The following is a 13,431-nucleotide window of genomic DNA, read 5'->3' on the forward strand; positions in this document are numbered from 1 at the left end:
CGTATGACACATACTCACACAGTAGACATATGTACGCATGCATGCACATGCACAAACACACATACGCAGGCAAACACACAAGCACGCACATACACACCCACACACATAAACATAAATTTGTACACGCACACATGCACACAATTCAAGAATTTTTCCCGTCATCTACTCCCTGAATTTTTGGTCATTGATACCCGGGACACCGAACCACCGGGGTACATGAAATTTGGTGGGTATGTAGCCCCACTAGACTTTTACGGAAAATTTTCATTTTTGAGTCCCCGGCTCATAATCACTCATTTGTGATTTGCACCCCCACCCCCCGGTAAAAAATGAAAATGCAATATTATTCTGCTTTAATCGCCCCTATCTTCAGTTAAGATGTTCAGAACTGCACCAAATTTTATGTGTATGATTGACCTGCCATTCTCTGGGGGTATGCCAAGTTTCGTAGAATTTCATCCATGGGGGGGTCTAAAAAAATTAGGTTATGTGTACATTTAGTGACTGTACACTCATTGGCCTGTAAATGGCGGTGCACACATATACACATGCACACACACAGGCACCCACATACTATCGGTATTAGAACGGCCGATACATAATTACAAATTCAGTAGGATTAAAAGAAAGCCAAAATAAATATTCATCATCATCATGGCTGCATTTTCAGTATTGGCGAGAAGTAGTCGTTTGTCCACTAGATGGCGCATCATTGCAGTGAGACGTAATTTTGTTGGAAGTTAAAAGTGGGTTGGAAAAAACAATGGACGCTTCCTACAAGGACTGTAATTTACCGCAGCGAACATCTAATAAGGATAGGACGATGTTCACATGAAGTGTAATTCCCATTTCTTCTTGAAGCCGAAATAAATCTGAGGTTGTTTATCGGACATGCTTGGTTTTTACTGCAGGTACGTTAATCTTGTAATATCAATAAGGACCTAGGTAATGTTACCGTTAGCGTTGGTTGAGTGATGGAGGCATTTGATTGATTGCATTTGTAGAAAACTATAAATGCGGTTATACCAAGCAAATGTATAGCAGCACTGTTTGTATCTTTCGACTGTCATTTATTGCACGTGCTACAAAATCATTCTGTGCAATGGAAGATTTACCAACGTTACACCGGTCTGATACAGTTTTGCCTATACATGCGTGAGACTGAGACGCCTGTTTATTTTGTTTTAAGTGCGTGCAGGGTGTGAGAGGGGAATCGATGTGCTTTGATTCCAGCTTGGTAGTTGTAGTCTGTGAAATTAAAAAGCACGTGTGTGTGAAGTATCCAAACAATGACACCTTCATTTCATTATGGCTGCTTTAGCAAAACACCTTAAGCTACTGTGTAGTGGGTCCCATTTAGAAGTGGCTACTTCATTCGCGCTTTCCTTGACTCATGGAGCTGCGTGAATTATTACAACTTTTCGCCACGATATGACCGTTTAAGTCCGCTTGATACTGTAAGGCGTAAGCCATTGGTTTCCAAAGGAGATTTTATTTGTGTCGCCAGCATAGCCTATTGACAATTTATGTTGTAAATAGGCCTACTTTATAATCCTACCTGTAGCTTAGGGAAGCTAACAGCTTTCTATTAGGATCTAGTTTGTTAGTTACCGTTTTGTCATAACTCCCTGATGCATTTTTGCATTTAGAATAGCCAGAGCGTGTATATCTCAATCGGAAAATTAAACAATATCGGGTGCCTATGGACTAGGCTGGGTGAACCCAGCCTGATCTGCCCGCTATTTATTTTTTGATTTCTTAAAAGATTGAGCTTGGTCTGATGAAAGCCAGACTAGCCATGGACCTCAGTTAAACAATGCAAGGGAACATGAATCAGCCTATATTTGCACGAACAATAACGGACAAAAGCTCTTCAACTTTGGCCCGTTAAAATGTGTATGAACAGTCTAGCGACGCATTTCATCAAGGCCCATTTGGACATGTCAGTTATTTGCACCACTGGTTAGATGTAAAACAGCATTTCGTTTCAGACTAGGCTACTGTTACTTCATTTGTGCATTAACAATAACGTTTCAGACTACTGTTACTTAATTTGTGCATTGACAATAAAGTATTACATGAACTAAAGATGACACAAATCTTATGTAGAAGAAGAAACATTCACAAAAAATCCATCCATCCAAAAATGACCTTTGTTTTTGATAGCTGTTGAAAACGGCATGGAACTGACAGATGTTTTTGTTTATAAATACATAAAAAAAAAAAAAATAAATAACATTATGCTGATACCTTTTGCTTTTCCCAAATACAATGTAGCCTACAGGTGTAAGTGACCTTTCATCAATCCAGTTGCAATGGATGAACTGTGATGAACTGCCCTACTTGTGATTGTTTAGAGATTTTAAAGGTTTTATATCAATGCTACATCTTCTTTGGCTATTCTACAATCTATTCACCTTTTCAGCACCAGTAGGCTACTTTCTGTGCAGCCGCACACACACACTCAGGCATGCCAAACAAGCATACACAAAAGTTTCAAGAGTGGGGGATGGAGTAAAATATGGAGACAAATTGAAGTGTGATTTATTTTCGCGGAATGGATGTACAGGACTAAGCGGCGGTCATATTTTGTACCGCTATGCGGTACATCTAGTTGTATATATTTTTATTTTCTTGTAACATTGAAAAATCACATTGAATATTTTAGAACTTAGGTAAGATAAGGATGCACCCGAATATAGAACCGTAGAACATTTGATATTGTTATTTATTGCATTGCACTTTGTACATTCTATTTATTTCAATCTATTCATTGTACTTATTGTTATTTATACTATTTTATTAATTCACTCCTTTTACTTATTAAATGTCATCATTATTCTAACCTAAACTTTAGCTTGTTGCATCCATCTACCTACAGTAGTCTTATCTAGAAACTTCTGATTCTGGTCCAAGTAACTAGACATAACCTATAGTAAATTGAGCCGAGTGCTACACTTACATAATTGGAAAATGGTTCTCCAATGTTTTCTCAGTTAGCCTTTAAGAATTGTATAAGATTAGTAAACAGAATGTGCCTTTGGAGCATTGGGTGAATGATTGCTGATAATGGGCAATGTCTGCAAATTCTTCGCATCTTAGAGAGGATGCCTGACTGAGTGTATCAAAAGGTGTTTGATGCAATAGCCTATCAATGGTAGAGACCAACACCCTAGAGTTTCCACTGTTTTCAGCAATTACCTTAGAGAAGTGGTTCCTCCTCTCATTCCGAATAGCTCTATTATAATTTGCTATTTTTTCTTTTAGAATGGCACGGTGAACCTGTAACTTAGTTTTTCTCCATGTTCTGTCAGCTTTTCTACATGATCTTTTTAGATCATGGATATTTTCGTTCATCCAAGGTGTCAGTTTGCTACAGGGCCTTTTTTTAGTCTTTAAGGGTGCCACTCTGTCAAGCAGAGCGCCTAATTCACGATTGAGAGCCTCTACCATTTGATCAATGGGATGATGTAAAATATCTAAATTTATGGGGTCTATAAGAGCTATGAACTGCTGTTCTGCTCTAATGTCCAAGAGTCGCGATTTGATTGCAATTTCGGGATGAATTTTTGGAGTATGTAGTACTATATTAAAAGATACACAATGATGATCAGACATATTTATATCATTTACTGATAAGTCTGTGACTTCTATCCCTTTAGAAATGACTAGATCGAGGGTGTTGCCAAGGTTGTGGGTGGGTCCTGTAACATGCTGCTTTAGCTCTAAACTGTCCAACACATTAAGGAACTTACTGGCTTTAGCATCAGTTGTCTTATTGACATGAATATTGAAGTCGCCATTTACAATTATCCGATCATAGCTAGTGATGATGAGCAACATAAGTTCAGAAAACTGGTCGAGAAAGCCAGTCCATAGTTTAGGAGGGCAGTATAAGGTTAATAGAAGTACAGCTGGGTCAGCCTTCAGAGTGAGGGCAATATACTCAAAGGAAGCGAATTCGCCAAAGTTGACTCTAGTGCAACTATATTTGTTTGAGAGAATGGAGGCAATTCCACCACCTCGTTTGCCTTGTCTAATTGAGTGGAAGAAATTATAATTTGGGGGACAAGTCTCAAAAAGAACAGCTTCGCTGTCCGAAGTCAGCCAGGTTTCAACAAGAAATAGAAAATCCAATTTTTTTTCACTAATAAAATCATTGATTGCAAAGGTTTTGGTAGTAAGTGCACCTATATTTAGTAAACCCATGTTAGCTGAAAATGCCTCTGGCTTTTGAGGAATATGCTGAGGTATGGAAAGAATATTTGTTAGGTTTCTAGTTTTAAATTTGTCTTTTCTTTTTACTATACGTTGGGTAGAAATCAACGTTGGAATAGAACTATAAGCATAAGTCATGCTATTGCATGACGCAGCTTGATCTATGGTAGTAGTATTGTATGTTACCCTGCCATCCACATGTATAATGCTGTAACGTGACTAATCTGAATCTTTTATTTTTAAATTTAGAGATTCAATTTTCTCTGGGGTGCCAGGCAGTATTTGCTGCCGATTCAAATGTAGTCACCGTTAGAGCGAAACTATCACACAAATCAAACAACACAAACACGTTTTATAAGTTTCAAATCATATATTGTGATAGTTTAAATTAAACCAAAAATATTCATACACAACTTAAATAATCGATATCCCTCCATACAATCAAAAACAAAAATGCTATTTAAACAAAAAGGGAAAGTATGAAAGTCTGAGTCACTGAAGGAAAGTGAGTTGTGGAATATGTTGAATTAGTTGTATACTGGTGGAAGGGAAACGTGAACTCGGAGATGAGTGTTGAGTTACCAGCGGGAGACTAGCCAGGGGAGCTGCAGAGTAGGCCTACGACTTGAACCAGGGATCTTCGCAACACCGCGACAAGAGAAAGGAAAACATCTTGCCATGCTGCCGATCCATTCCGTCGTGCGCAACACAAAGTAGTTTGAGCCGGTCCTATTTTGCTCAGGATCCGTGCTGCTTCATAGTAATTCCTCAAAGGGATTAATCCACAAGGGTACGATCCAAGGAATCCACTTATCCAGTGTGAATGTTCTGTTTTAAAATGCTCCCGCCATGTCTCACATGCCCTCGGTAACTACTCTCTCCGATAGAGCTTCCTGTAATTAGCGCTCTCTCTCTGCAGGTTAGGCCAAGCAGCCTTTTATCGTCAGCTGACTGCGTGAAGTTAACCTAATTGGCGTTTAAGCAACCCGGTTGGATAAGCCTAAAGTAATACATTTTTATTATAAAGAATATGGAGCGGTCCGCTACAATGCCATTCGAATCAATACCTGGGGGGCGTGAATCTGTAATATTTTCTACAGAATGTCAATGCCTCAGTGTGGACGCTATGTTGTCAGAGAGTAGCCTGGCTCCATGTTGGTTTGGGTGGAGACCATCACGCTTCAGCATACTGGGCCTCTCCCAGAACAAGCCCCAGTTGTTGACATAGGGGATGCTTAGGGAAGCGCAGTAGCGTTTGAGCCAGGTGTGGAGATCGAACAGTCTGGACCATCTCTCAGCACCTTTTCTGTAGGTAGGGAGAGGCCCAGAGATGACAAAGCGTTTTTCTGTGCCCATCAGAGTGGTGATGAGAGTTTTGTAGTTTTCCTGCAGTGCTACTGACTGCTTATCTCTGATGTCGTTCGTGCCCACGTGTACGATGATGTTGTTGACCTTGGTGTGGCAGGCCAGGATGCTTGGGAGTTTCTGCTGGATGTCAAGGACCTTGGCACCAGGGAAGCAGTAGACTTTGGAGGGACCGCTACATGATGGGGGAATGCAGAGGTCTCTAACCATGGAACTGCCGATGACCAGGGTGGAGGTTGATGAGGTCCGGGGAGGAGGGGGTCGGGGGGGCGCCGACTTTGAGGAGGGACCAGGATGGTTGTCTCGGGGCAGGAGGGGCTCCTCATCCTCGGTCAGAATGACATAGCGATTTTCCAGTCGTATAGGTTGGGCTGGGCCTGAGTGCCGTCCGGACCGTCTGCCGTGCTTGTGATGCTTGCTTCTACGCCATGGCTCAGGCTGGTGTGGAGTGGAGCTGGCCAGCAGAGCAGGCTTGGTTCTCAGCAGAGGCCGGGGAGAGGCAACAGGGACAGAAGTTGCATTAGTGCATGGCATGGTTAAAGTATTGGAGGACAGAGTGAAATCAGGGCATCTGGCATTTGTGTGTGTAAGAGAGGTAACGTTACTTACGGAGAGAATGGTGTCGAGGAACTGTTCATCCTTCTCAATCTGATGGAGGGTCGCTATTCTGGCTTCGAGTTCCACTATCTTTTCGCTGAGAAGGACGCATGAGTCACAGCCTGGTGCACAGCTGAGGGGAGGCATCGTGTCGCGGCGAGGGCTCGTCGGTGTCAACTGTCTTTTAAACGTTTGTTTGCTAGTTGGCTAGCAACAGCGATATCGTGCAGTTCCTTGATAACTCGAACACAGGTAGTGGGTAAGTAATCTGAGAAGATCTCACTTTTATATTGAGTCACTAGTTTTGAGAGACGTTAGAAGGAATTTGATGCTTTCTTCTTCCTGATAGCAGCCCTTGATACTGGCTTAACGTTAACGTTTGACAGAAAAGTTTTGTGATCAAGGTTATAGAGTCCGATAATCCAAAGCCTCGAGCAACAACAGTTTATGCAACAGTTTGTTCACGAGATATAATCGGTAGCCAGTAAATCCGTAGAAAGTAGATGGTAACAAGGAGATTTAAGATAGATAAGTTTGGAAGTTTAGGTAGTTACATACGGAGCACGCCGACCGGAACCGGAAATTCCCATGTGTAGGTCACAAACACAAAAGGCGCTTCAAACAATATCAATGGGCAATGTCATGACCCTCCATTTTACAGAAATTATCTAATTGAATATGCCCCACCGTTAGCATTCCCAGATATGAGGCCACCCCAAATCCATACTATTACCTGTACACTGATAACTGCTACAGACAGAATAAATCTAATAAGTTTACCATTCCCTACTTGTAAATTTTACAGTTATGTTTCACTGGTACCAAATGCCAAATATCAGCCTCTTTTTACTGGCCACTCCTCTAAACTGTGGCTACCATATGCCCGATCAATTTACAAAATATCCCCTTGTACCTTTAGGGAAACAAACATAAAAGTTGGATTCAAAATACTGTATCAATACTTCCCCTCTAAAACTGTGTCAGAAGGAAACTGGGTGTTTAAACTATGCTACACACCAAAAGGTTACCTGATCTCTCTCGGTGAACGAACCGAGGCTTTTCTCACACTTTGGACACAAACAATCATACACACAAATGCACCAGTGCACCAAGAAAATAAAACTTAAAGTCGGCTATAAAAGAAAACAACAAACGTTGCAGTTTTGCAGTTTTTACTCACGATACCGATGACTGGCAAACTGTAACGGTGATGTTACCACCCCATCCAAGATGTCGTCCTGTACACACGAGCCTCCCTAGTAGCCCAGAGGAACCACTGACTTTAACCGGGTCGCCAGTGATGCTATCTGGGGCGCGTTGATCCCTCGTCGGTTGCTTGGTGGAACCACAGACGTGTCTGGTAGTCTGAGGCGCTAACCAAGCAACAGTCGCTGTCTAGTATTACTGTATATGCGCACCAACAACTACAACGATGCTGCACACTTTGTGTTAATCTAACTAGCTGCACAGTCACTCATCTCACACAGAGCATACGTAGTGCTACACAGATAGGGAAAGCAGGGCACTCTATCACTGCCACAGCATAGACAAAATGCTCCACGTCACCTAAATATATTCTTTAAATAACCAAAACTGACGTTTTCGTAGGACTACGCAGCTATATCTCAACTCCTTGTAACTGTTTCTTAAGCAGGCTCACTCTCAGAATCCCGTTCTCTTCCCCTGTCCTTTGTTCTGTTTCCTGCTTCTCCCTCTTGATGAACTCTCGCGTTAACTTCACGAACTCACATGCATTTTCCCGTTGCCCTTACATTTAATATGTGTCATCTTATTACATTCTATTTAGCATAGAGATGTTTTTTAAAACTAATAAAAATGATGTTGCTCACCATGAACTTAACCATCTATTTATTTATTGCTGAAAATGAAATGACATATTGAAGTGCAATTTAGTGACCCGTGGATTCTCCTGGGTTACATATTTAATTGTGCTTTTGGCATTAAATAGGCTATCTTAACATACGCATTTACACGGTCAGTTAGGCTATTATCTGCCAAGCAAGGTCTCGGACGCAGGCGCTTAAGTATTGCTCTTTTTTTGTTATTACAGTTCTCTCCCCCTCGTAAGCCTCGACTACTCCGCCTCCGAAAAATACGGTGCTCTTTCTTTCGCCAGTTTCACTCTCAATAGATGATGCCTTTATAAGTTCACCGTGAACGCACACAACTCTAGGTTATCTAACACAGGGTTGATTGAACTATCTGGTAACCGGTGTTTTGGAACCGACAGCTCGGGTTTAGTCGCCACAGGTTCAGACAACCCAGAGGTTAAGTTTTATCTCAGTGTTTGTTAAACCTCTTTTCTGGAATACCCCTCAGTTCTTCTATTAGGAGGTTTACCACCTACGCTGAGTTAACTAACCCAGGTTTGTCACTAAACTACGTACTTGGAATACCCCCCAGGAATCTTTACTGGAAAAGCAAACCATGATACAAACAAAGACCGACAAGGAACAGAGGGTACATGAGGACTAAATACAAATAAGAAAGAGACACAGGTGGAGACACTGAAACAATAATCAGGGACAGGTGAGGGGCGGAGACAACAGGAACAGAAAGCACATGACACAGGACCAGGAAGTAAACACAGCAGCACATGGCACACGGGGTAAACAAAGGACACACAATGAAATACAACACACTAGACAGGGAAAACAGGATCATTACTGTATGTGTGTGTGTGCGCGTGTGTGTACGTGTTTATGTGTGAATGTGCGTGCTTGTGTGCGCATGGGGTAACCGGGGCCTACTGGTTAGGGCTTTGGGCTTGTAACCGAACGGTTGCCGATCCCCGACCAGAAGGAAAAATGTGGGTGGGGGAAGTGGTTGAGCCCACATCCACGGCTGAAGTACCCTTGAGCAAGGCACCTAACCCCTCACTAGAGGGCGCAACATGACAATGAGTTACCATCAAAAACATAGCCTGGAAAAAGCAATACTTACGCCAATAATGTTCGAATGACTGAATAAAAAAACATTGATCCTGCAGAGGAGTGACAGTGTGTCTTCAGTGGTGCCCATTTGCCTCTCGCCTAATCACTTTAATCCGTCGTTACCAATTTGCAAATGATGGTCAATAACTATTCATTGTCAGATGTATTTCGTAATATATTTAATCAAATTATGTTTTCCATTCAAAATCCTGTAATTTGTAATGTTTTGCAGGGTGTGCGCTGGTGCACGTTCCTGTGGATGAGAGAAGCAGGGTGCGTTGTATAGCCGCCCATATCACTGTTGATAATGCACTCTTAAAATAACTGAAAAATATGGCCCTTGCGGTCCATACCCACACACAGGATGAGCGGCTAGGACTCACTGAGGTGAAGTGATGTTGGGGTGAAGACACAGCAAGCAAACGTGGATTTTGGTGGAGAGGGCAGATTTATTTACAGGGCGAAAACAGTGCGAACAAAAAGACTTGACTAAACAAAACAAAATTCAACCAACCAGTTTCTTACTTCCAATTGCGCAATGAATTCAGCACTTCATCTACAACCTCACTTCTCAGACTCTCCCACAAGACTCTTCCCACAACATGAAATAGGCCAGCCAATTACCCAATCAAGACCTGGGTTAAACCATTTGAGAGGGGTGATGGTCTGTACCAATATCCCTCTACTGTTAAAATCTTTCCCATTACAAAGACACATACATACACAAGACATAAACACATACACAGCAATAAAACTGAAACTTAGTGTAGGTGGGTGTATGTTTGATTGCAGACTTTTAACAGGGTAAAACATAGTTAGGGGAAAAGGAGAGGTCTCCTTTTCACAATAGCATATAAATTATGCAAATAAACAAATATAAATTATACATATGCAATTAATGAAGATAGTTTGGAAAAAGCAGAGTATTCCCAAGGCTTGGCAGAGGGCTGGGGGAATATTTATTCCCAAAGAAAAGGATGCAGTGGAGATTAATCAATTTAGGCCAATTAGTCTACTGAATGTTGAAGGGAAGGTTTTCTTCAGTGTGGTGGCACGGAGACTGACAAATTACCTTGAAAGGAATAAATTAATTGATACCACGGTGCAAAAAGCTGGAATTCCTGGCTTCTCCGGGTGCTTAGAGCATACCAGCATGATTTGGCACCAAATTCAATTAGCAAAGCGTGAGAAGAGAGACCTGCACGTTGTGTTCTTGGATTTGGCTAATGCTTTTGGGTCTGTGCCGCATAGTCTGTTGTGGGAGGCCTTTGATTATTTCAGAATCCCAGGTAGCATTAAAAGCCTAGTAAAAGCATACTTTCTGGATATTCAATTATGTTTTACTACAGCTGATTACACCACAGGGTGGCAACAACTCGAGATAGGAATCATGGCGGGATGTACCATCTCCCCACTTGCTTTTACAATGGCAATGGAGGTCATCATTAGAGCCTCAAAATGGGTAGTGGGTGGGGAGAAGTTGCAGGGAGGGCCACGCCTCCCCCCGATTAGGGCTTTCATGGACGACATGACAACCTTGACGTCAACCGTTCCATGCACCAACAGGTTGCTGGATAAGTTAAATAGTACTCTGCAATGGGCCAGAATGAAGGTGAAGCCAAGTAAGTCTAGGAGTCTCTCAATTGTTAAAGGGAAGGTAATAGATAAGAAGTTTGCTATAAATAAAGAGGTGATTCCCACAGTTCTGGAGAAACCAGTGAAGAGTCTGGGAAGGTGGTATGATGCAAGCCTTAGTGATAAATCACAGGTTGAAGACTTGAGACAGGTCACTAGGCAAGGTATTGCAAAAATTGATAAGTCAGGGCTGCCAGGTAAGCTCAAGCTGTGGTGTTTGCAGTTTGGTTTATTGCCTCAGCTAATGTGGCCATTGACAGTTTATGAAGTTCCTCTGTCAAAGGTAGAGAGGTTGGAAAAAATGATCAACTCCTTTGTCAGAAAATGGCTCGGAGTCCCACGCTGCTTAAGCAGTGTAGCCTTGTATGGGAAGGGCATTGTAGAGTTGCCAATATCTAGTCTGATAGAGGAATTTAAGTGTGCTATGGCTAGATTGGAAATGACTCTTACTCAGTCCAAGGACCCAGTGGTGAGGAAAGTTGCACCCACAGTTAATGCGGAAGTGGATCCCAGAGCAGGCAGTTAAGCAAGCTCAATCAGCATTAAAGCATAGGGATATAATGGGCCATGTGCAGCACGGGCGGGGGGTCTAGGGGTGGGCATGAGTAAATCCTTGTGAAGTAAGGCTTCTGCAGGAGAAAAGAGGAAAATGGTAGTGGAGGAAATGCATAGACAGGAGGAGGCTGTAAGATGTACTAAGGCAGTGTCGCAGGCAAAACAAGGGCAGTGGGTGAACTGGGAAGGGGTGGAAAAAAGACAGATTAAATGGAAAGATCTATGGGGCATGGAAGCTGGTAAGATCAGATTTATGTTAGGTGCTACATATGATGTGCTCCCATCTCCCAAGAATTTAAGTCAATGGTTTGGTGAGGATGATAAATGCATACTAGATAGATAGATAGATAGATAGATAGATACTTTATTGATCCCCAGGGGAAATTCAAGAAAGAAGATACTTTGCTCGTGTGTGGGCAGTCTCCACCATATCCTATCAGGGTGCAAGGTAAGTCTCACCCAGGGGCGGTATACGTGGCGTCATAACCAGGTTTTGAAATGTGTGGCAGCGGCAATAGAGGATAAAAGGAGAGAAGTCAATTCATTAGCAGCTAATAAAGGGTTAAGGCAAACTAACTTTGTACGTCAGGGGGATAAACCTTGTTCCGCGAAGGCCAGGTGTAAAACCGGCCAGTTGAAAAATAGGGCGGGCTGGGAAATGAAGGTTGATCTTGGCCAGCAGATGGCGGTACCTCCACATATAGTGAGTACTAAACTACGACCCGACGTAATTCTATGGTCGGATTCAGAGAAGATAGTTTACTTCATTGAACTCACTGTTCCTTGGGAAGACAGAGTGGAAGTGGCCAATGAGCTGAAGAGAGCTAAATACACTGAAATAGCAGAGGAGGCAGCCAAGCGAGGTTGGCGTGCACAATTAAGGCCTATTGAAATCGGTGCACGTGGGTTTGTGGCCAGATCTGCTATTGGCTTGCTGTCTGAACTGGGCATTTGTGGTCGAAGTCTAAGGCAGGTGGTTAGTAACATGTCTTTAGCAGCAGAACGGGCAAGCGAATGGTTGTGGGTAAGGAGAAGTTACCCTTCCTGGGGCGCAAGCTAAGGTAAGCTAACTTTTGCTCATTTGTTTTGTGTTTGTGATGGACTGTGCCTAGGTTGATGGTACTTGGCTAAGGTTTTTTATGGTTTATGGTTCAGTCCGCATCAACGGGACGGACCCACCTAGCCAACTTAGACCATGCCTAGGTTGGTTAAGGGTATTTGGATGTTTGTTGTGGTAATATGGTGGCAGCATGGGGCGTAAGCTAACTGGCTAATTTGTTTTGTGTTTGCGATGGGGCCTAAGCTAACTGGCTAAGCTAACTGGCTAATTTTTTTGGTGTAACTTCTTTTGTTTGTGATGGGCTGTGCCTAGGTTGATGGTTGGTTGGCCAAGGTTTTTATGGCTATGGTTCAGTCCACATCAACGGGACGGACCAACCTAGCCAACCTTGACCATGCCTGGGCTGGTTAAGAGTATTTTGGGTATTGGATATTTCAATGTGGTAATATGGTGGCAGCATGGAGGGGAGTGTCTCTAGGACGCTCGTTTCACTGTTAAGCCTTCATGAGGTGTCGTGGGCCTAACTTAACGAAACCTCGGTGAATGAGGGTGCCCACTTGATAACCCCAATGACATGCCGCATACTATATACTGCTGTTGGATGGGCCATTTGTATTGTGTTTGTGACCATTTGTTGGCGGATTTGTGGATAGTGTGCTTTTTTAAAGTTAAACTTGAGCAGGGGCTTCTGAATGTGTTTTTACCTTGGATTTTGGCACAAGGGATTTTAACATCTAATCCTGTGTATTAATGTAATAAACAATTTGCCATAGATTTCTAACCAGGTTTCTCTTGGTCAGTGGCGTAATGCGTTTTAGGTAGTGTACAATAGGGATTTTTAAATAATGCGCCAGACACCTCATTAGGTCAGTATTGCCACACCCCTTGGTGTGTTGCTTAACAAAAGAGACGTGTAAGATAAGAATAAACTTGGCACTGGAATAATAATCCACTTTTCGCCAGGTTCTGTGTTGTGTAAATAGGCCCCATAAAGTTGTCAAAATAGTAAAAGTTAATTCAGACATGTCCTAAAGGTGTGAATGCATT

The sequence above is a fragment of the Alosa sapidissima genome, chromosome 20 (genome assembly GCF_018492685.1).
Source record: "Alosa sapidissima isolate fAloSap1 chromosome 20, fAloSap1.pri, whole genome shotgun sequence".
In the NCBI taxonomy this organism is placed as follows: domain Eukaryota; kingdom Metazoa; phylum Chordata; class Actinopteri; order Clupeiformes; family Clupeidae; genus Alosa; species Alosa sapidissima.